We start from the raw sequence: 24,765 nt of genomic DNA on the forward strand, positions 1-24,765 counted from the left end.
GGGTTAGGGTCTACTGGGACAGGGTAACCAAGAGAATCAGGAGTACTTGCCCACTCTAGGAGGCCGCTGACCAGCGGAGCAAGGGAGAAGGACGCCCATGCACCGCCACCTGGGACCCAGGAGGTGTAAGGAAAGTGCCCTGAGACGTTTTGGAAAGAGTGCTTGGGGGCTTCTCATTCGGCATCAAGGACTTCGTGTCGATGCCGGGCGAGGCGGGTGTTGGGAACTACGACACTGGACCCTACGCTCAAATCCCGTGAAAGAGGAAGGTTAAATCTCAGCTCTCCAATACCGGGATTCCAAGGAGCCTACTGCCTGTTGGGGAAAATAAAATTCGCAAATCAAGATAATTGAGTGCTGTAAAAGAAGTCCGAAAATAATGGGAGCGTAAGAGGAGGAGAGGTCGATATTGACTGGAAAAATTAGGATAGGCCTTGTTAGAAATTACCCAAAACGTGAAACTAAGGCAAGGAGTGGAGGGATGGCCTTTCAGTTCATACTGGGACATGGTTTAATCTGCCTCCCCAAGGATTATTCTCTAGGAGAGGGTGCCTGTATTTGACTTTGCTGTTTATTATATGATTAGAGCTCAAACATTGTGCAGTTACTTGCAACCTTGTAGATTTCTGACTGATAGAAAAGCTGACCCCCAAGTTACGGTTTTATTGCTGTGTAGGGCACTATCTTTATTTAACATTCAACCTAATTCTGATTCTTTTTATTTTTATGCTTCTAAATACCTAGCTCCTTAAAGACGCCTCGAACCAGGTTTACCATCTTACTGGTTCCGTCAGTGAGTTAAATAAATTTTTGGCTCATGTTAATTTTATATTTGTGAGAGAATCATGTTTTTAAGTTTTTTGAAGATGCTACCTTGACAGCCTGATGGAGGTGACAGCAGGAATGAACGGGAGTAGTCCGTTCCAGGCAGGACTCTTGGTAGGTGAAGAGAGAGAAACAGAAATATCTAGATCAGGGGTTGGCAGACTTTCTGTAAAGGGTCAGATAAGGCCATAAGGTCTCTATTGCAGCTTCTGAACTCTGCTATTGTAGCATGAAATCAACCATAGAAAATATGTAAAAAATGAGAGTGGCTGTGTTCAAATAAACCAACAACAACAAAGAATGCTGACACTTGAATTTCTTATGTTTATATGTCACAAGATATTCTTTTCCAACCTTTTAAAAATGTAGAAATGTCAACCATTAGCTGGTGGGGAACCAAAGTTGTACCAGGTTCCTTTTTCAACTTCACTAACAAGTTCTCTTTGTAGATTCGAACGTGTATAGTTATGGTGTCAGGGTTTTTGGGAGAGAAATCTGGAATACAAATTGGCAGAAACTAGAAAATACTTGGCAAGTGTTAGATGCCCAATTCACAAGTTTGATCCTAACAGTCTCCTAAGAGAAAGGTAATTCCCAGGCCAACTTAAAAAATTACTGAGGGGCTGCCTGGTGGCACAGCGGTTAAGTGCGCACGTTCTGCTTCGGTGGCCTGGAGTTCGCCGGTTTGGATCCTGGGTACAAACATGGCACTGCTTGGCATGCCATGCTTTGGCCCATGGGCTAGGAATTATGAATGCCCCTCTAAAAGCTTGGAGGTTCCTGAGAAGTCAAGAGGGACTCAGATTTGTGCACTTTAATACAAATTCTTATATATATAAAAAAAGAGAGTCAGTATTCTCAGGATAACAGCAGCCCCCCTGCAAGTCTGCCTACTGACCTCTGTCAGCAGAGGTCAAGTGGGAACCCGAGAACTCTGCATGTCCTCGCAAGAGTCTTCACTCTTCTCACATATAAAGTAGAGGAAGATGGGTACGGATGTTAGCTTAGGGCCAGTCTTCCTCAACAAAAAGAGGAGGATTGGCTGCAGGTGTTAGCTCAGGGCTAATGTTCCTCAAAAAAAAAAAAAAAATTAGTGAAATGAATCCAGAAACAATTTGTAAATTATAATTGTGGCATCCACCTCCCTGATATTTTTGTGAGGACTGAATGTGTCCAGTATGTGTCCAGTCACTAATAGCAGAAGAGAACTTATAGATTGATGTGTGCAATTAAAAGATTTTTTAAAAAATAACAGGTGAGAACAGTCCAGTTTTATGAGAGGATTTTCTAATAACTTACGGGTTGTTAATTTTGTATTTGTAAGGCAAATAAAGGGAATGGGGGCAAAGATTACTGCTTCTAGGTGTAGGGAATAAGAAATTAGTCATAAAGTTTAAGGGAAACGTGACCTAGCTAAGTGTTAACATCATGTATAGCAACTTAAATTACATCATGTTCTCTGATGCCAATTTAAAGGCATACCCGATGAGTCTGGTTTGGCAATAATGGAAAGGGTTAAAAACAACTGTGTCTTGTACTGAGCTTTTTCATATTCTGAGTTTTGCTACCAGTGTCTTAACTGTGGGCCGATAAAAGCATGAACAGCTCTAGATTAAAGAAGAGCCCTTAAAAAGCTAACTTACATTTTTTTTAAAAGATTTTATTTTTCCTTTTTCTCCCCAAAGCCCCCTGGTACATAGTTGTGTATTTGTAGTTGTGGGTCCTTCTAGGTGTGGCATGTGGGATGCTACCTCAGCGTAGCTTGATGAGTGGTGCCACGTCCGTGCCCAGAATTGGAACCAGTGAAACCCTGGGCTCCCAAATTGGGAGCGCATCAACTTAACCACTCGGCCACGGGGCCGGCCCCTAACTTACATTTTTTAATGAAATACATTGAAATCTTCTAAAAATGGTCTTCTACCCAAAACATCACCTCATATATACCTGGAGTTCATAATGTAGAAAATAAGACCATAAAAAGAGTGATATATGCTTATTTCTATGTAAATTAACAGTAGTCTCTGGGATAAGAAGAAATCAGGTAGTAAAGTTTTCTTTTAATTTCATGGTCTTCATGAAAGAATGTATTACAGTTCTTGGGTAACTCTGTTTGACGTAAGTAAATACTTCATTGTGTTCTTTCCACTACATAAGGTAGGAAGTGACCAAAGGAAGGTTACATATACATTCAGAAACTACATTTTGAAGGAATATTAACATCATTCTGTTGGGCACCTTGCAGGATACTATATAATGGGATAAAGGAGAAATAGGATTAGTTTCCAAGTTAAGGGGGCCTTCTTTTTTCCCAATTTTTTAGTTGTTCACCTGAGTTTTTTTCCTTTGGTAAGGGAGATTGGCCCTGAGCTATCGTCTGTTGCTAATCTCCCTTTTTTTTTTGCTTGAGGAAGATTCCCCCTGAGCTAACATCTGTGCCAGACTTTCCTCTATTTTGTATATGGTTCACCGCCACAGCATAGCTTGATGAGTGGTATAGGTCCGAACCCGTGAACCCAGGCCACCAAAGCAGAGTGTGCTGAACTTAACCACTATGCCAGCCCCTGAAATTCTTTTAGTGCTCTCTTTTCTGGGAAATAGGGCTCTGTAATATCATTTGGGGGAAAGTAAGAGAAGACCAAGTGCTAGAGATTCATTAAAAAAAATTTGGAATTTAGAGCCGACCATGTGCCTGATACTGCAAAGCAATATTGTTCCTGACCTCAAAAGTTGTTGGAAAGGTAAATAAGTAAATAGGTAAATTATAATGCATTGTGATGAGTCCTATATGAGAGCTGTAAACAGAGTAGAGTACTGTGGGAACAGCAACCTGAAGAACTAAGTAGGGGAGTCTGAGAAAGTATCAAAGAATGGTAATGATTGAGAGCTGAGTTTCAAAGGCTGAATAAATTGTTCCCAGACCAATGGTGAGAATCAGAAGAGGGTATTCCAGTCAGAAAATATAGCATATGTTGGGGGCTGGCCCCGTGGCCGAGTAGTTAAGTTCGCGCGCTCTGCTGCAGGCGGCCCAGTGTTTTGTTGGTTCGAATCCTGGGGGCAGACATGGCACTGCTCATCAAACCACGCTGAGGCAGCGTCCCACATGCCACAACTAGAAGGACCCACAACAAAGAATATACAACTATGTACCAGGGAGCTTTGGGGAGAAAAAATAAAATCTTTAAAAAAAAAAAAAGAAAGAAAATATAGCATATGTAAAGCAGAGGCAATGGAATTATAAGGGATCTGTGCAAAATTCAATGTGGCTGGAGCTTAGGAGAGACTATAGGTGAAGGAGAGTGGTGAGAGAGAAGGCTGGAGAAATGGGTTCAGGATAGATTGTGAAGAACCCTATATGCCTGCTTAAGGAGTTGGAACTTAATTCTATTGGCAACAAAGATAAGTTTTTAGTGGGACTGATGCTTTACTGTGACTGGACAAGTTTCTTGAGTGTACAAACTGGTATCATATTTGTCTTTCCAGTGCCAGACGTATAGTCGGTGCTCAAAGAATGCTTGTGGAATACAATTTGCTATTTGGTGTGCAGAAAGACTGCAGGCAGATCAGTTATGGTAGTTTAGGCAAGAGAGTAGACCCAGAACCAAAGCAGTAGCTGTAGGAGTAAAGAGGAAAGCTCATCCAGGATTTTGATAAATTTCTGACCTTGAAAACCAATTAGAAAAGGGAAGGAGATAAGGAGGTAGAGACTGGGTAAAATGTGACACCATTTGCTGAGATTCAAAGGGACAGAGGAGTAAGAAGAGAGAATATTGTAATGTTTAATAGTTGAGGGAAGGGTTTTTATTTAGTGGCTTGTTTAGCAACAAGGCAAACAAACACACGGATACAGAGAACAGATTAGTGGTTACCAGAGGGGCAGGAGGTGGGGGGAGGGCGAAAGGGGTAAAGGGGCACATTTGTATGGTGATGGATAAAAACTAGACTGTTGGTGGTGAACACAATGCAGTCTATACAGCAACTGAAATATGATAGTGTACACCTGAAATTTACACAATGTTATAAGCCAGTATGACTTCAATGAAATAATATTTTTTAAATGCAAAATTAAAAAAATGGAATAGGGAGGTTTTTCTTTTTCTTTCTATCATGTTTGAAGGGTGAGAGAAGAAGCCAGTGAAGAGGGAGGATTGAAAAAGACATGGTAAGGGGCCGACTCGGTGGCATAGTGTTTGGGTTCGTGCTTCAGCAGCTCAGGTTCCTGGTTCAGATCCTGAGTGTGGGCCTACACACTGCTCATCAAGCCACGCTGTGGCAGTGTCCTACATACAAAATAGTGAAAGATTGGCACAGATGTTGGCTCAGGGACAATCTTTCTCAAGCAATAAGAGGAAGATTGGCAAGAGATCTTAGCTCAGGGCCACTCTTCCTCACCGGAAAAAAAACAAAAAAAACCCCAGAGAAGCAGGAGAGACTAAAACCTAGATGAAAGAAAGAGAAGGCTTAGGAAGGGGCAAGGGGATGAAAGTAAGTCTAAATGCTTTTAAATGGTCATATGAATAGTTTCTAAACTTCTTCACACAGAAAAACTCATGACTTGCCTTGTAAGGAAGATCTCTTGTGTAGTGTATATAGCTAGAACTATTTTGGTACTCTAATCCTGGAATATTATAGTATTGGATTTGTGCAATGTACTGTATGTTTGTGTCTCCCCCCCCCCCCAAAATCATATGTTGAAATCCTAACCCCCAATGTGATGATATTAGGAGGTGGGATCTTTGGGAGTTCATTAGGTCATGAGAGTGGAGCCCTCATAAATATAATGAGTGCCCTTACAGACCGCAGAGAGCTCTCTCTCCCACTCTTTCCACCATGTGAGGATACAACGAAAAGTCAGCAGTCTGCAACCTGGAAGAGGGCCTTCAGCGGAACCCAACCATGCTGCTACCTTGATCTCAGACTTCCAGCCTTCAGAACTGTGAGAAATTTCTTTTTTTTCCCCTTTATTTTAAAGATTGGCACCTGAGCTAACAACTGTTGCCAATCTTCTTTTTTTTCCCCTGCTTTTTCTCCCCAAATCCCCCCAGTACATAGTTGTATATTTTAGTTGTGGGTCCTTCTAGTTGAGGCATGTGGGATGCCGCCTCAGCATGGCCTAATGAGTAGTGCCATGTCCGCACCCAGGATCTGAGCTGGCGAAAGCCTGGGCTGCCAATGTGGAGCATGCGAACTTAACCACTCAGCCATGGGGCTGGCCCCAGAAATAAATTTCTATTGTTTATCAGCCACCTGGTCTATGGTACTTTGTGACAGCAGCCCCAGCTGGCTAAGGCAGTTTGCCAAAGATGATCAGGTGTGTATCGAAGTGCTAATTTGATACAGATCCAATCACCTTTGTATAAACATTAATGATAACCAGTAACAGGGATGGAGTATTCCTGATAAGAGTCCTGACACAGACCCAAGAATACTTTGTACTGAAACTAATGTTATATATCAATTGTATCTCAATAAAAATAAGTAATAAATAAAAGAGTACTTTGTAATCTAAATAGTAAAGTTTTATTATTTCAATATTTTTATTTTCACCATAAAATTATAGGTTCCATGCAGTCAGGGATTTTGGTTTTTTGTCATATTCCCAGGGCCTGACATGTAATAGGCATTTCTTTCATTCAATCCTTCAGCAGATATTTGTTGAGCACCTACTGTGGCCCAGGCATTGTTGTAGATGCTGAGGGTATAATAGTGAACAAAACAAAAATCCTTGCCCTCACAGAGCTTAAATTTTGGTGAGGGAGACAGAAAAGAAGCAAGAAGTATGCTGAGATGCATTATTCAATGTATTTTACAAAAAGATTTAAAAAGTTACAATTATCTGTAAATTGCTTAATATATATTAAAATTACGCATTTTCAAGCAGTAATGCATTTCAAAGAAGGTTCCCAGAAAATGAAATTATGGATAAGTTGCAGTTATTGCTGATGACAAGTCAAAGGTATGACCATTGAAATGGGTAGCTCAGATATGATGAAGGACAATATCATTGGAGGAGAAGAGGTCACGGAACTTATAATGCCAAGGTATTGAAGGAATATTGAAATCACCAGGAATTCTGATAATTGTCTCTGGAGAGAGTGATAGAGAGCCAGGACCTAAAATCTTAAAGGAATGAGTAGAAGTAACCTGGGGAAAGAGGCAGTAAATTACAAGAAAGCCTAGTGTGTGGTATAATCTGATAACATATGATTTAAAGAGGACACTTACCCCACCTGTAGGCCCAATGGTACCAAAGGGTAAAGGAAAAGTAACTACATTCATGAGGGCTACAGGGAAACATTGCCATCAAAGGAGGGTCAGGTTGCAGTTAAGAGCAAGAAGGTAAAGAGAATGTTCAGAGAAGAGATTGAGGATATAAGAGATTTTGCAGATATTTGATCTTGAGTTCGATTGTAAGAGGATTTTAAGATGCAGGAAGGGTTATAAAATGGAGTTAGAAGCAGTGATGTACAGATTGTAGGAATATTAGAGTCTAAGATTTAAGACATGGCTGGGGAATCCCAGATTCTAGTGATAATTGACATGAACAGGGATAAAGGGCATGATGATCTCAAGGGGGATGGTGGTAAAGAGGCTGTGAATGATGAAAAGAGTGAAGACTCTTGCGAGGACATGCAGAGTTCTGGGGTTCCCACTTGACCTCTGTTGATAGAGGTCAGTAGGGAAACTTGCAGGGGGGCTGTTATTCTGAGAATACTGATTCTGTCTCTCTTTTTTTTTTTTGTATAAGAATTTGTATTAAAGTGCACAAATCTGAGTCCCTCTTGACTTCTCAGGAACCTCCAAGCTTTTAGAGGGGCATTCATAATTGCTAGCCCATGGGCCACTCTTGACTCCTGCAGATGCCAATAGCGGTCTTCAGAGGACTGGTTTTATTCCTAGTAGCTTTATCTTGATTCTTGCTCAATAAATAATTTGTTGAATGAATATATCAGGTGCCAGATCCATGAAGGAAATAATTTTTTTACCTCAGAGGACCTGAGATCACTTGAGTTCTGTGTATCCAAATTTCTTAGGTACCGCAACATGGAAATACAACTAATATCTAACATATATTTCTATATAACTTTAAGGGCTTTGAAATTCTCAGGGAAATGCCAAAGAAGCCCTTATGTTTTTAGATCTTTTGTTCAGCATGTATGACTTACCGCCTGATGCTTCTGAATAGAAAACTGATTAAGTACTAACAAAGACAGATATTTATACCTTTCATCAATATGAGGAAAGAACAGGGATAAATGTGATAATTGGTAAATTATTTCCATATCTAGATTTATTTTCTGTCACAACTTTTTACCAGTATATTCCTATCCAAGCCTCACCTGTTTAATTCCCCACATTAGAGAAATGATCCTGAAGTAATATTGAACTCCGCTTCCCAAAGCCCCAGTGCATGGTTGTATATCCTAGTTGTAAGTCCTTCTAGTTCTTCTATGTGAGCTGCCGCCACAGTATGGCAACTGACAGATGGGTGGTGTGGTTCTGCGACTAGGAAACGAACCCAGGCTGCCAAAGCTGTGAGAGTGCCGAACTTTAACCACTAGATCATCAGGGCTGGCTCTATACACTGTATCTTAAGATGAGCATACTAATATCACACTGAGCTTTAGTTTTCTAGGGCAACCCAAAGTTTATGAAATGTAAAGCTGCAGAAAGAAATATCTGAATGCAAGAATATCTTCACTGAAATTAAGAACATCCCTAAGTGCCATTTAAAAATTGTGAAGCACACACACACATATATGCAGACTGGAAGTAGTATGTAGAGTCTAAGATATCATCAGGAATCCAGGCTCTTTTAAGTTTTTCACTTCTCCATCCCTAGGACCCTTGTCTTTATGGTCTAAAATAACTATTGGGGGGCCAGCCTGGTGGTGCAGAGGTTAAGTGCACACGTTCTGCTTTGGCGGCCTGGGGTTCGCCGATTCAGATCCCGGGTGCAGACATGGCACTGCTTGGCACGCCATGCTGTGATAAGCGTCCCACATATAAAGTAGAGGAAGATGGGCATGGAAGTTAGCTCAGGGCCAGCCTTTCTCAGCAAAAAGAGGAGGATTGGCAGCAGTTAGCTTAGGGCTAATCTTCCTTAATAAACAAACAAACAAACAAATAAATAAAATAAAATAACTGTTGGAGTTCCAGCCGTCACATTCATATTCCAGGCAGCAGGATGGGGGATTGAAGCAAAAGAGAAAAAGAAGACGTGACGGCAATCCTTTAAATCAGTCTGCCAAGAGCAGCCATACACCCTTTCTACTTGCATCTCACTGGTAAGAACTTCTGTGGCTACATCTAGCTGCAAGGAAGACTGGGAGAATGGGAGTGTTTTAATCCAGGTGATTATATGCCACAATAAAATCAGATTGTATGATTTAGGAAGATAAAAAGATGTTGGGTAGGTGGCTAACAGTCTGTGCTTTCAGACATGTTCACATATATACTGTTTTTAAAAAGGTGAGAAAAAAGTGCAGTTCTCAGAAACTTAAGAAATTGGTTATAAGAGGTAGTTGGAAAAGGAGTAAAAAGAGGGGAACGGGAATGGGTAATAAGGATGAGGATAGGGTTTGAAGCATTTGACATAGTTGACTGATCATTCCTTTTTCTTGAAATGGCTCTCTCCTAGTTTTTATGAATCTTTGTGACTGTCTGGCCTTTCTCTGGCCTTCAATGACTCTCTACTGTTCTCTAAATATAGGTGCTCTCCCAAGTTCTGTTCTTGGAGCTCTCCATCACTAGGGGTTGCCAAACTTTCTTGATCACAGTACTTTATTAGTTTATGTATATACACACACAATTTTCATTCATTTCTTTTTTTTCTTTTTTCTTTTTTGCTTGAGGAACATCTGTGCCAATCTTTCTCTATTTTGTATGTGGGATACTGCCACAGCATGGCTTGATGAGTGGTGTATAGGTCTGTGCCCGGGATCTGAACCCGTGAACCCTGGGCTGCTGAAGTGGAGCACACGAACTTAACCACTGCGCCACCAGGCCAGCCCCTGATTTTCATTCTTTTTTTAAAATTATTTATTTATTTTTTGAGGAAGATTAGCCATGAGCTAACATCTGCTGCCAATCCTCCTCTTTTTGCAGAGGAAGGCTGGTCCTGAGCCAAAATCCGTGCCCATCTTCCTCCACTTTATACATGGGACACCTAGGACAGCATGGCTTGCCAAGCGGTACCATGTCTGCACCTGGGCTCTGAACCGGCAAACCCCAGGCCACTGAAGTGGAATGTGCACACTTAACCGCTGTGCCACTGGGCCAGCCACTGATTTTCATTCTTTACAGTAGTTATTTTCTGTAAAGTCACCATGAGCACTGAATTAGTGAATACTGAACCATTGCTCCTAGGAGAATTACAAGGTTATGTTCCTAAAAGCCTCTGGTCACCTTTTCATCACTGATCAGTATCAACCTTGTTTTATGTGTTTCCATTTAAAGACACCTTATTGTATGTTGTTGGTTCATTAACATTGTATTCACAGCCAACAGCATTGTAACTCATGCCTGAACAAAAGCTTATTTGACACACGTTTTCTCTATTAGGCATATCACAGCCTTCTTGCACATAGGAAAACTAGATGGCACTTCAGCACCATGGTTGGGGGCCTTTTTAAACAGTGAAATGACCAACGCAAAATTCAAAAAACGTGTCACTAAATATACCACAAAAACCCTTATTGACAGTATGAGAGCTGAAACAAGCAGACAGACCTCAGCTGGGAACATACATATCAGGCAACTCATGTTTGTCAGTGCTCTGTGCCTGTCTGTTGATGACCACAACTTCCCAAATATGGAATCTATGAATAATGAGGATTGACTGTATATGCATAATTATATTTATAAATTAATAACTTGTGCTACCAGTTACTTATGTACTTATATACCTGCTTCCCTCCAAGGAAAACTTGAATTCCTTGAGGCAGGGATACAAACTTATCTTTTTATTTCCATCCCAGCAGCACACTATTGAGGCTTTGGCAGTTCTCTCACTTATGCCTGTTGTATATAATCCAAAGGTTCCCGAAAAGATGCAACAGCAGGGACCTACTAGTCAAATGTACAATATTCTTGAAAGAATGAATCTTGATTTCCTTTCCTACCCTAATGAGCTGATTGACTATATAAACACTTCAACTACCCTTCCTCAGTTTCTTAGATCCTGGAGAATATCCTAAGTAGTCAAGTCAATTCCCTCTTCTTTGGGCCCCACCCAGAGTTCTCCATAGGAGCCCAGAAGCCTCCAAGAAACTTGGAGATCCAAAGCTCCAGTGTTCTCCCTGCTCTGGCAGCCTTATCCTCTCAGTTTTTCTTAAAGGTGAAATTACTCTCTGCTTGCCTAGCAAGAGAATATGAGAGGCAGGTGGGGCAGAATTGTTATACTTCCCATTGTAAATTACATCTTATCAACAGTTTTCTGCATTTCTGTTGTAGACTTAATACAGACTATATTGTAATTCCTGAGTGGTTACCATGGCCCCTGCCTAAAGTGGAGGTGGGGAGAACTACTTTACAACTTCAATATTTGATTATATTTTTTGCTTTCAAGGGGGAGGGGAAGACATAGCAGAAGGAGGAGCTTTGGGGTGACTAGGGGCAGAGGTTTGTGTGAATTCCAGTTAATTCATCTCTAGGTCCTGTCTTTGGGGCTTTCTCAAAGTCCCCTATTCTTCTGCAAATACCTGTGACAGCACAGATTACCATGTGTGTGCCTAGGTTTTCAGTATTTGGTATTTTTCACAGTCCCCGGGATGACAGTGGAAGTGAAGGAAGTCTTTTTGGTTGGTTTGTTTTTTGTTTTGTTTTGTTTTGTTTTGTTTGCTGAGGAAGATTTTCCCTGAGCTAAACATCTGCTGCCAATCTTCCTCTTTTTATATGTGAGCTGCTGCAATAGCATGGCCACTGACTGATGAGTGATGTAGGTCCAAGCCCAGGATCCAAACCCAGGCCACGAAAGCAGAGAGTGCTGAACTTAATCACTAGGCAACCAGGGCTTGTCCAGGGAAGATTTTTTAATAGGATAGGAAGAGTAAAAATGATTGCCTAGTCTTAGCATTTGGCTAGGGTATCTCCTGGGTAGAGAAACAGGAGTTGTGCCCAATTAAAGTAATCCCCGTTTCAATGTATCTATTCACTTCCCAGCATTGTGGTGTCTCCCTGTGATTTTGGTGGAGGCTTTCCTGAATTATTTGAGCAATATAGAAATTACCAGAAATGCTCGATGTCAGGGGTGCTGGCCCGGTGGCACAGTGGTTAAGTTTGCATGTTCCACTTTGGCGGCCCAGGGTTCACTGGTTCAGATCCTGAGTGCGGACATGGCACGGCTTGGCAAGCCATGCTGTGGTAGGCGTCCCACATATAAAGTGGAGGAAGATGGGCACGGATGTTAGCTCAGGGCCATCCTTCCTCAGCAAAAAGAGGATTGGCAGTAGATGTTAGCTCAGGGCTAACCTTCCTCAAAAGAAAAAAAAGCTCAATGGGGAAGTCAAGAGTCCTTATTATTAGATCCCATGTGACCCTTAAGGGCTTGTTTTATTACTGGAGAAAGAAGCTATTATTAATTGTTAACCCCAGTCTTTATTTTAAATAAAGAAAGATGAAATTTCTTTACTCCCCGACACACTTCTCCATCATACAGTTGGCCAAGAGGAGTTAACAGCTTTCATCCTTAATTTGTGTCTTCTGGGAGCTGCTGCTTTCCCAGTCAAGGTCACTAACTGGATCTAGGCAGAGGCTACCTCCTTAACCCAGAATTATACCAAAATGGAAAGGCAGAAAAAGATCTGACTTGATGCTTTCTAAGAATTGGATCAATAAATCGATGGGACTGCTGAAACAGCTTCTGGGACAGAGGTCAGGAAACTTTGTGCTTAATTCAGAAATCAAAAAACTGTGGATCATAATCCTCATGCTTGATTGGATAATGGTTTGAAAAAATAAATCAGCTACAAATGACATTGGAAAATTTTGAACATAGATTTAGTATTCAATGATTAGTGAATTATTCTTAATTTTTTTGTGTATGTGTGTGAGGAAGATTGGGGTGCGTGTGTGTTTGTGAGGAAGACTGTCGCTGAGCTAACATCTGTGCCAATCTTCCTCTCTTTTATCTATTTTATGTGGGATGCCACCCCAGCATGGCTTGACGAGCAGTGCTAGGTCCATGCCCGGGATCTGAACCTACGAACCCTGGGCTGCTGAAGTGGAGTGTGCAAACTTAACCTTTATGCCACCGGGCTGGCCCCTATTCTTAATTTTGTTAGGTGCAATAACAATATTATGGTGTAAAAGAATACTTTTTTTTTGGAAATGCATGCTGATGAAGGTGTAAAGTGCCATGATATCTTGACATCTGTAATTTTCTTTAAAATCATTCAGCAAATAAATAAAATAAAATGTTACTAATATTAATTACTGGCAAAGTATTAATGTTGATTCTGGAAGGGAATATTGCTATTCATTGTACTAATTTTTCTACTTTTCTCTATTTGTGAAAATTTTCATATTAAGAACCCAAAAAATATATATACAGAAAAATTCTTACACATGAAGAAATCAAGAAAGTAATCTCACCCATTTTCCTATGCCTACTTCACAGAGAAGGGAGAATCTATTCCTCAAAAAGAACCCTCGAGGGGCCGGCCCCGTGGCTGAGTGGTTAAGTTCACGCGCTCCACTTCCGCGGCCCAGGCTTCACAGGTTGAGATCCTGGGCACCGATATGGCACCGTTCATCAGGCCACACTGAGGCGGCATCCCACATGCCACAATTAGAAGGACCCACAATTAAAATATACAACTACATACTGGGGGGATTTGGGGAGAAAAAAGCAGAAGAAAAAAAAAGAAAAGATTGGCAACCGTTGTTAGCTCGGATGCCAATCTTAAAAAAAAAGAAAAAGAACCCTCCAATCTACCTAATTCAATCCCCATTCCTCCTCTTCACATTCTGTCTTTGGAAACAAAGTTGATGCCTCTCCTTTGTACTGCATTTGAAGATCGCTCTTAGGTTTTTCCTTCAGCCTCCTTTCCTCTACTTCATGAGAAGCACCTCTCAATTCCTTCAATTCCTTCTCTTTGTGGGAACTGGGGGGAGGGAGGAGAAGGAAGCTATTTCGTCCCTTGATTTTGTCACATTCTAAATTATGAGATAACTGGTAAAGTTGGCACTGTCTACTCAATGCTTAAAATTTATTGTTGAAACAAATTTAATTTTAAAATGGCTTATTCTAATACCTTAGGTCCTCCTTTCCTTCTTGCACTTGGGAGAAATGAGATGTCATTTTAACAATATGTCATGGGTAAAATACAATGAGGAAAGTGGACCTCAGTATATTCCAAAAAAGATAGAAAAACAAAACAAAAATAGAAATGTTTTTCCTCACGTAAGTTTTAAACTATATTTTACTGCCTTTAACTTCTATTACATAGATAAGGAATTGACTGCAGTTCCAAATGCAACTTTTAAAAAGGTTGGTATTTTGGTATTGTCTCCATCCACTAATGTAGGTTTCTAGCTCTCAGGGAAAAGAAGCCTCTTTGTACCTTAAAGCCAAATTCAAGGAGTGAGATGCTCATGTCTGAGAACCTGTTCTGTTTGGTTCATGTCCAACATATGGAGTTGGACAAAATGAGACACATTCATGTTTCCTTATATGTGGTCAGAAAAAAATGAAAGATCTTTGTATCTGGTTTTCTTTTCTTTATGTCACTTCTTGGTGGAAAATCTATAGTTAGATAAGAGAAACCCAAATCAGCTACATATTTTACTTGACTGCCTCAAGCTCTTTTGTAAACGTCTCAAGAACAGTCATCTCTTTACCTGCAGACATCTCCCAAGGAGGTGGCCATTCTAGCTAAATGTTTCTGGCCCATCATATTTCAATTAGCCTTTGCTGCATAACAAACCACCACAAAACCTAGTGGATTAAAACAAAAATTTATTTTCTTACTATTTTCTGGGTTGGCTGGCCACAGCTGTGCAGTTTTTCTGCTCCCTGTGGTATTAGCTGGGGTTTCTCATATGACGGTCATCTGGAGGCTCAGCTGAATCTGGGTGTTCCAAGATTACCTCATGTAATGGTCAGTTGGTGTCTGCTGTTGGCAGGAGCTCTTCTCTCCACATAATCTCTCCAGCAGGATAGCTGGACTTCTCTACAAGGCTCCACGAGAGTGAAAAGTGGAAGCTGCCAAGTGTCTTGAGTCCTAAGCCTCAAACAATCACAGCCTTATTTCCACCACATTCTCATGGTTAAAACAGGTAGCAAAGGGGGCCAGTCCTCTGGCTGAGTGGTTAAGTTTGCACTTTCCGCTTTGGCAGACCAGGGTTCACTGGTTTGGATCTTGGGCACAGACCTACACACTGCTCATCAAGCCGTGCTGTGGTGGCGTCCCACATAGAAGAACTAGAATGAGACTTACAACTAGGATATACAACTATGTACTGGGGCTTTAGGGAGGCAAAAAAAAAAAGGAAGATTGGCAACATATTAGCTCAGGGTCAATCTTCCTCATCAAAAACAAACAAACAAAAACACAAGTAGCAAGGCCAGCCCAGATTCAAGGGGTGGGGAGATAGATGTCACCTCTTGATGAGAAGGGCAGCATACATATATAAGAATAGGAGGAACTATTGATAGCCATCTTTGCAGACAATCTACCATAAGTGGGGAAAGAGAAAACTAAAAAGAGGGAAAAAACTTTAAATTCAGAAAAGAGGAGAAATATGAGATAAGACAAAGAAAAACAATATAGTTATGCTTCTACAGTGCTTTTGTGAATTAGTATTCTTGAATTTCCCCAGGAAAACTAGCTGAAGGTTTATGTATGTTTAATAAAGGAAGACAACATGATGTTCTTTTTTTTTGCTGAGGAAATTCATCCTGAGGTAACACCTGTTGCCAATCTTCCTCTTTTTTGCTGAGAAAGATTCACTGTGAGCTAACATCTGTGCCAATCTTCCTCTATTTTGTATGTGAGACACCGCCACAACATAGCCACCGACGAGTAGTGTAGGTCCATGCCCAGGAACCAAACCCGGAATGGAGTGTGCTAAACCTGACCACTAGACTACTGGGGCTATCCCAGCCCCCTTGTTCTTAAGTCCAGGATGTCAGGAAAAATTAATATATATAGTCATATGTTATATATTACATACTTATATATTAACTGTTGTGTTTAGAATATAGGTTTTCAAGGACAACTGCTTGAGTTCAAATCCTTGAACCACCCCTTGAGTAGTTACCTAATTTATCTAAACCTTAGTTTCCTCATTTTAAAGTGGGTTTAAAAGCAATACCTGCTTTATTGGGTTATTGTGGGGATTAAATAAGATAATGTACTTAGCACATGGCCTGGAAGATAGCAAACACTGGATAAATGTTGGTTATTAAATCTTTCAAGTCTGTCCTCATTCGATAGAGAATCTTCCCCTGGATAGCACAGGTGAGGGTTACAGCCACAGTGCCTGGCTAAGGTAATTATTTTCGCCTTCTGGGTTAGGGACCCCATAACTTACTCATTTTGCTTTTTTTCCCTGCCTTTGTAGACAAGCAAAGGAATATAAAAAGTGTAATATTTACAATAGGTGAACATTAGAGGTCACCTCATCTACCATGTAATGGACAAATCCTCAAAGGATCTCAACAGAACCTAACCTCCATTTGAGGTACTATTATCCAGTAATAATGCCTAACATTTGTAGACTATTTTAGAGTTTATAATGCCTTTTCATATCCATTCTTTAATTCTCACCAGTCTATGAGGTATTATCCCCATTTTACCCTTAAGGAAGCTGAATCTTGAGGGAATCAAATTACATTCATATCCAATATCACATAGCTATTAAATGGCAGAATTGGTATTTGAATCTGGTGTTACAATATCTATAATTTAGTTTAAAATATTTCAGCACAGAGAGCAAAATATGGGTATGTTAGGTTAAAATTATGCTCTAGGTGCAGCCAGCATTCTAATTGGGAATTCACACTCCAAAGGGATTACCAGAAACACTTCAGCTGTCTTAACTCTGATCAACATAGACATTTTGCTTATTAAACTAATGAATTTCAGAAATTAATTTATGTTGAAGACATTAATAGATTTTTTTTTTGAGGAAGATTAGCCCTGAGCTAACTGCTGCCCATCCTCCTCTTTTTGCTGGGGAAGACTGGCCCTGAGCTAACATCCATGCCCATCTTCCTCTACTTTTTATGTGGGACGCCTTCCACAGCATGGTGTGCCAAGCGATGCCCTGTCCGCACCTGGGATCTGAACTGGTGAACGCCGGGCCGCCAAAGGGGAGCGTGTGCACTTAACCGCTGTGCCACCGGGCTGGTCCCTACATTAATAGATTTTAATTGGAATAATGGAGGTTAGAAATGGGCTCTCGTTGAAAATAGTGGTACTGTGGGTTGGCTAAAGTAATTAAAATCCTCCCTATGCTTACATGAATTAGTACACAAAATGATAAAACACAAAAGCGTTTCAGTTAAAATCTAGCAATGCTTATAGCCTATGTCCTTAGGGATGGAACCTGACACTCGATATCTAAAAGATTCAATGTGTTGCCATTGTGGTGGAGGACTTGTGGTTGCCTGATGCCAACTCTAAGGGTCATAAAATCCTATTTTGTGTTATTGCATCTATCGTGATTGAAGCTTCATGCCAAATGTGGCGAGATGATAGAACATAGTGCTTAGATTTTTAAAATTGTTTTATTTTGGCTTGCTAGTAAATATTTTTTAATACTAAATGTCATCTTCTGACATTGTTCTTTTTATTCTTTTTATGCCCTTTTTATTACAACACAGCTATTCCATCTTCTCCACTATAGCCTGCTATACAGTTTTTGTTTTTTTCCTTTCTATAAGAAAACTATCAACCAATCTCACTTACAGATGCAAAACTCCCTACTGGCAGGGCAGTTTGGAGGCCAAGCGAGTGTCTTTTCAGCGCTGAGATCTGGCACAGAGGCGGCGGTGGTTCCCAGGCCTTTGAGTGGATTGACTTGAGCCTACGGGCCAACACGCTCCAGGCTAGACAGATAGGACCACCCTGGACTTCTTGTTGGCTTTCTAGCCACCATGGAGGATGAATCTATGAGCCCCCAGACCTGACTCTGGAGGAGCGGATGGAGCTGGAGAATGTGCGGCCACGGAAGCAGGAGCTGCTGGTGGAGATCCAGCACCTGCAGGAGGAGCTCAGCGAAGCCCTGAGCCAGGTGGAGTCTGGAGGCCAATGAAGGCAGTAGAACCTGGCAACGGGCAACGGGCAATGGGCAGGAAGAACTTCAACATGGACCCCAAGAAGGGGATCCACTTCTTGCTGGATAATGAACTTCTCCAGAAGATACCCAACGAGCTTGCCCCTTTCCTTTACAACGGCAAGGGCCTGAACAAGACAGCCTTGGGGATTACGTAGGGGAGAGGGAAGAGCTGAACCTGGCAATGCTCCACGATTTTGTGAATCTGCGTGAGTTTACCGACCTCAATTTGGTGCAGGCCCTCAGGCAATTTCTATGGAGCTTCCCGCCTCCCTGGAGAGGCCCAGGAGATTGACTGGATGATAGAAGCCTTCGCCCAGCCATACTGTCTGTGCAGCCCTGGGGTTTTCCAGTCCACAAGCATGTCCTACGTGCTGTCTTTCACCATGATCATGCTGAGCACCACCAGCCTTTACAATCCCAACGTCTGGGACAAGCTGGGCCTGGAGCACTTTGTGGCCATGAACCAGGGCAATCAACAAGGGCAGGACCAGCTTGAGGAGCTGCTCAGGAACCTCTAGGACAGAACCTGAAATGAGCCCTTCCAGATTCCTGAGGATGATGGAAATGATCCGACCCACAGCTTCTTTAACCCAGACCGGGAAGGCTGGCTCCTTAAGCTGGGAGGGCTCTGCGTGAAGACATGGAAGCTGCTCTGGGTTATCCTTACCCACAACTGCCTCTACTATTTTGAGTGCATGATGGACAAGGAGCCAGAGGAATCATACTCCTGGAGAATCTGAGCAGCCTAGAGCTGGATGACCCCCAGAAACCTTCCTGCTTTGAGCTTTACATTCCCCAAAACGAGGGATAGCTCATCAAAGCCAGGAAAATGGAGGCAGATGGCTGGGTGGTTGAGGAGAACCACATGGTGTACAGGTCTCAGCCCCATAGGAGGAGAAGGACAAATGGAGCAAGTCCATCCAGGCAGCAGTGACTGTGGACCCCATCTATGAGATGCTGGTGGCAAGGGAGAAGGGGATTTCTGTCAAGAAGCAGCAGGAACAGCCCTGGCCCCTTGCCCCCAACTCCGTTTATTTACAGGTGGCTGGACCCCTGGGCCCTTCCATTGTGTATCGTGGTTCCCCATTTGGAAAATTCACCACCTCTAGCATCTCTCTCGTTATTTGTAATCAACACGCTGTTGATAATCTTATCAATTATTTAACCACTAAAAAAAGAAGAAAGAGAGGGGCTGGCCCCGTGGCCGAGTGGTTAAGTTCGCGCGCTCCGCTGCAGGCGGCCCAGTGTTTCGTTGGTTCGAATCCTGGGCGCGGACATGGCACTGCTCATCAAACCACGCTGAGGCAGCGTCCCACATGCCACAACTAGAAGGACCCACAACGAAGAATATACAACTATGTACCGGGGGGCTTTGGGGAGAAAAAAGGAAAAAATAAAATCTTTAAAAAAAAAAAAAAAAGAAGAAAGAGAGAGAATTCCTACTTGGTGGGGCTATTATTCTAAATAAAACATTAGGGGCGAGCCTGGTGGCATAGTGGTTAAGTTCCCGAGCTCTGCTTCAGCAGCCCCGTGTTTACCACAGGGATCCTGGGCTCGGACGTACACACTGCTCATCAACCCATGCTGTGGCCACACCCCACATACAAAATAGAGGAAGATTGGCACAGATTTTAGCTTAGGGCCAATCTTCCTCACCAAAAAAATAAAATAAGAATCATGATCTAAATAAAATATTAGTAAAGAGAATCCATCACTATACAGAAGAATAATACTCTACACTAAGTAAAGATTATTTTTGGAATGCAGGGGTGGTGGTTTAATATTAAGAAAATCAATCACTATAATTTATTATATAAGGATTAGGGTATTATTAATAAGTGCTGAAAACTTTTTGATAAAAGTTAGCATTTATGTATAACAATGTAAATAAAATAAGTCTAAGTAAATAAGAATTCAGGGAAGCAACTTAAATATAATAAAGGCTATACATCCAAGCAAATAGCAAATGTTATCCTAACTGGTAAAACATTGCAGCATTTCAGTTAAAATCAGAAACTAACAGAGATGCCTCATTACCATGTATTATTTTATATTTAAATTTTTATCAAAATTACACATGCACATAGTTTAAATTCTCATTGAATTCTGTAATATATGTTATGAAAAAATAACCATCCTGAGCCCCCTTATTCTCCATTTCCTCTTTCTCAAAGACAGCTCTTACAAAGGAAAAAATATAGAAATCAGTACTTTTTCTCTATTTTAGCAATAGGCACCTGGAAAACCAAATAGAAATATTTCATTCCCAATAATGCCAAACATATAAAATACTTAGAAGTTAACAAGAGGGTTACAGAAATCAAATAAATTTGTTTATTTTAGCATTGTTCCTGATGGCAAAAACCTGGAAACAACATAAATGTCAATAGTGATGGCTGGGGGCCAGCCCCATGGCCGAGTGGTTAAGTTCACGCGCTCTGCTTTGGCGGCCCAGGGTTTTTCCGGTTTGGATCCTGGGCGTGGACATGGCACCACTCATCAAGCCATGCTGAGGTGGTATCTCACATGCTGCAACTAGAAGGACCCACAACTGAAAATATGCAACCAGGGGGCTTTAGGGAGAAAAAGGAAAAATAAAATCTTTAAAAAAAAATAGTGATAGCTGAATAATTATGTCTCATCCTTACTATTATTATGCACCTAACAAAAAGAATTATATCAGTTGCTTTGAATAGATTTCTATGAAGTAGAATAAGATAACATGCAGAAAAATGTTTGGCTCTTTTTATAAAGCAATTACTCAAGAAATCTCTGTGTGCACTGAAAAACAATAACGAAAGACTTTTGTATAATAATATTTTTGCATGTACATAAAATTATAGATATGGAAAATAAAATAATTTTTTTTTGAGGAACATTAGCCCTGAGCTAATGTCTGCTGCCAATCCTCCTCTTTTTGCTGAGGAAGACTGGCCCTGAGCTAACATCCATGCCCATCCTCCTCTACTTTATATGTGGGATGTCTGCCACAGCATGGCTTGTCAAGCGGGTGCCATGTCTGCACCTGGGATCTGAACCAGTGAATCCCGGGCCACCAAAGTGGAACATGGGAACTTAACTACTGCGCCACTGGGCCGGCCACTAAAATAAATATTTTAACATGACCAGGATAGAAAATGCTTGGCCAAGTTTATTGCTTTCTGTGACTAATTGCCCAGAGCAAAATTGTCCATCATAAGGGAACAATGTTTAAAAAAAAAAAAAAGGTAACAGATTACTTGCCAGTTCATTCTAGTTCTAACATGGAACAATGCTAAACATACCTGCTCATTCTTCTATACCGTATGACAATTTTGAGAAATTCACTAATGTGTCAGCTTCTTATCCCTAGAGACAATGAATCACAAAGAGAAGCTGTAGCAAAATTAAGTGGCCCTGGAGGTGTTATTAAAAGATGTATTTTGGGCTGGCCCCGTGGTGCAGTGGTTAAGTTCGCATGTTCCACTTCGGCAGCCTGGGGTTCACTGGTTTGGATCCAGGGTGCAGACCTACACACCGCTTATCAAGCCATGCTGTGGCAGACATCCCACATATGAAGTAGAGGAGGATTGGCAGCAGATGTTAGCTCAGGGCTAATCTTCCTAAAAAAAAAAAATTGCGCTAGGGGCTGGCCCTGTGGCATAGTGATTAAGTTCAGTGTGCTTCGCTTTGGCAGCCTGGGGCAGGTTCAAATCCTGGGCATGGACATATATCACTCGTCGGTCATGCTATGGTGGTGACCCACAAACAAAATAGAGGAGGATTGGTACAGATGTTAGCTGAGGGCTAATCTTCCTCAAGCAAAAGAGGAAGATTGTTTGGGGCCAGCCCGGTGTCACAGCAGTTAAGTGTGCACATTCCGCTTCGGTGGCCCAGGGGTCACCAGTTCAGATCCCAGTTGCAGACATGGCACCACTTGGCAAGCCATGCTGTGGTAGGCATCCCACATAAAAAGTAGACGAAGATGGGCATGGATGTTAGCTCAAGGCCAGTCTTCCTCAGCAAAAAGAGGAGGATGGGCAGCAGTTAGCTCAGGGCTAATTTTCCTCAAAAAAAAAGAAAAAGAAAAAAAGAAAAAGAGGAAGATTGGCAATGGATGTTAGCTCAGGATGAATCTTCCTCAGCAAAGAGAAAAAATTTTGCTCTAAACATCAATTGTCAGTTGACAATAAATAAATGTCAGTCAGAAAGTAAGGAAACATAGTAACTAGGTTCATGATCTAATGTGCACAGTTTTGGCCTCTTTGTTTACTCTGTTAACTCTCCCAATGCTTGGAATTATGAAAATTTTCAGAATTAGCTTCTACTGCTTATATTTGATTGGGCCTAGTCCTACCTGCTCCAAATTTGAGGATTGCCTTACTTGATTTCACTGTCATCTTCAAAGTTGGTTTCTTTTTAGACTAAAAACAAAGTATAAAAGCTTTTTTTCCAACTGTGCCCACACCTTGTGAATGGGAACCCTAATTCCTAACGTATCAGAGGCAAATGTCTATAAAAGGAAATCATTAAAGACTAATCTATTTAGCTAGGGCCTCTTCCCAGCTCTGCTTGAATAGGGGAAAGGACACAGAGAGAGACAGGACACAGGTAGGAGCAGAGCAGTATATTAGAAAACTCTCGGCAAGAGGTAGGGTCTGAAGATCTCAATTCTAATTTTATTCCTGGGTCATCCTGGGAAGAAAAACATTACCTCTTTATTGAAATAAGCCTCTTTACAGAGAGTTACAAAGATTGGGCAAAAAAGACCTAAATTGAAAATTTAAACTTAGCTAATTGCTTGAGTTGATATTAGTATTGTTATTTTAATATGTTTTTCATTATATTGCAGGATAAGCTAAATAATATGTTAATGACTTTAGGAATCAAGTTTTTTTTAGAGGAAAAGAGATGAAATCAAAGACATTAAGTGAAAACTTTAGTTTTGATCTCTTATACCTTTCTCCATTGAAAGGAATCACTGGCTTTGGGGCAGGAAAGGTACAAGGTGAGCCTGGGACATCTTTGCTTGTGCCCTAAAGCAAGGAAGCTTTAAAAAATTAGTGCAGTTAGGCTTCTGCTTCTAGCCTTGAAAAAGAAACTGGCACAGAATAGTCCTCCTGCTGTAAATGACTAGAAATTAGAAAAAAAATATATTAAGCAAGTGTTTTCAGACGTTGGACAACAGGCTTGGAAACAAGCTGAGAACTATAATCATCTTGGCTTTGTGCCTGGAGATATTTTTTGGCTCAGGGAGATGAGATCCAAGCAAAGCACTGCAGTCTGGTTGACCTGAGAAACAGACTAGAGTTTGTGGAGGCAGAGTCAGGTAGAATTTGCAGGGTAGAATGCTGATGAGGAAGGAGCTCTACAGGAAACTGCCAGAACTACTTCTCTGGCCAAGATGAAGTAACAGGGATATGATCTAATCTAACTGAAAGAATAAAAAAACTGGACAAAATATATGAAACAATGATTTTCAAGGCATTGGGCATTAGGTAACAAAGGATAGTGATTCCTTAAAGATGAGAAACAAACGAGGTGTACCCTATGATTGTTCCATCTTACTGCCTGAAGAGAATTTCCAGATCATGGCACAAGGAGGAAGAACCTGGGAGGAGGCTGGCAGTCACCCTGAGTTAAGCAGATGGAGTCCAACATGGCTAGAGAGCACTGGGCAAAGTGCCAGAACAGACAAACAGAACACTGGGAGATTTCTAGAGATCTTTAGAGGTTTCTCCTCGAGTCTTCTGCTGAGTACTGTTTAATGCATGTATGTGAGGCAACCACTTCAACTGGGGAAAGGTGGGGAAAGAACTACCTGAAGTGATTAAAGAGAGCAATCTCTGAATCTCACATAAAACCAGGAATAGTGCCTGTTCCCACCAGCCGGAGTCAAAAACCTCATAATTCACTGGGTAGAATACTTAGAAGAGTTTGCTTGAGTGGTGGGAAAAAAATTGGCCCTAGACTAAACTCTGCTCTAGCCCCATCTAACAAAGCTTAAAAGCAAGACCCAAAAGGATCAAACTATTTCTGAGTAATTTAACTGCACCCCAGGATAAATCTCAAGAATATTTATAGGAATACAAAAATATCTAGAACCCAACAAAGCAAAAATCACACATCTGGGCACTCAATAGAAAATTAACATGCCTGCAAAGACATAGGAAAATAGGACCCATCATGAGAAGAAAATTCAGTCAACTGAAACTAATTCAGAAAGTACACAGATGTTAGAATTAGTAGACAAGGATATTGTAACACTTATTTTTTTTTAAAGATTTTATTTTTTTCCTTTTTCTCTCCAAAGCCTCCCGGTACGTAGTTGTATATTCTTTGTTCTGGGTCCTTCTAGTTGTGGCATGTGGGATGCTGCCTCAGCGTGGTTTGATGAGCAGTGCCATGTCTGCGCCCAGGATTCGAACCAACGAAACACTGGGCCGCCTGCAGCGGAGCGTGCGAACTTAACCACTCAGCCACGGGGCCAGCCCTTGTAACACTTATTTTAACTTCAACTCTGTATGTCTAAGAAGCTAGGATTCTGGGCAGACAGTGGAGTAGGAGGGCCAGAGATCTCTCTCTCCACCTAGGCAAAAATTGCACTGGCAGAATCTGTCTTATGTAACTATTTTGAAACTCTGGAGTCTATTGAAGGCTTGCAACTTCCAAAGAAAG

The 24,765-nt window shown here is 41.3% G+C and overlaps 1 pseudogene; it reads left to right on the plus strand.

Annotated features, from left to right (window-relative positions):
- The first annotated feature begins 17,833 nt into the window (after positions 1-17,833).
- LOC100059890 (cytohesin-2 pseudogene) lies at positions 17,834-19,535 on the plus strand (annotated as a pseudogene).
- Positions 19,536-24,765: the final 5,230 nt, after the last annotated feature.

This window comes from Equus caballus, chromosome 6, assembly GCF_041296265.1.
Source record: "Equus caballus isolate H_3958 breed thoroughbred chromosome 6, TB-T2T, whole genome shotgun sequence".
Lineage (NCBI taxonomy): Eukaryota > Metazoa > Chordata > Mammalia > Perissodactyla > Equidae > Equus > Equus caballus.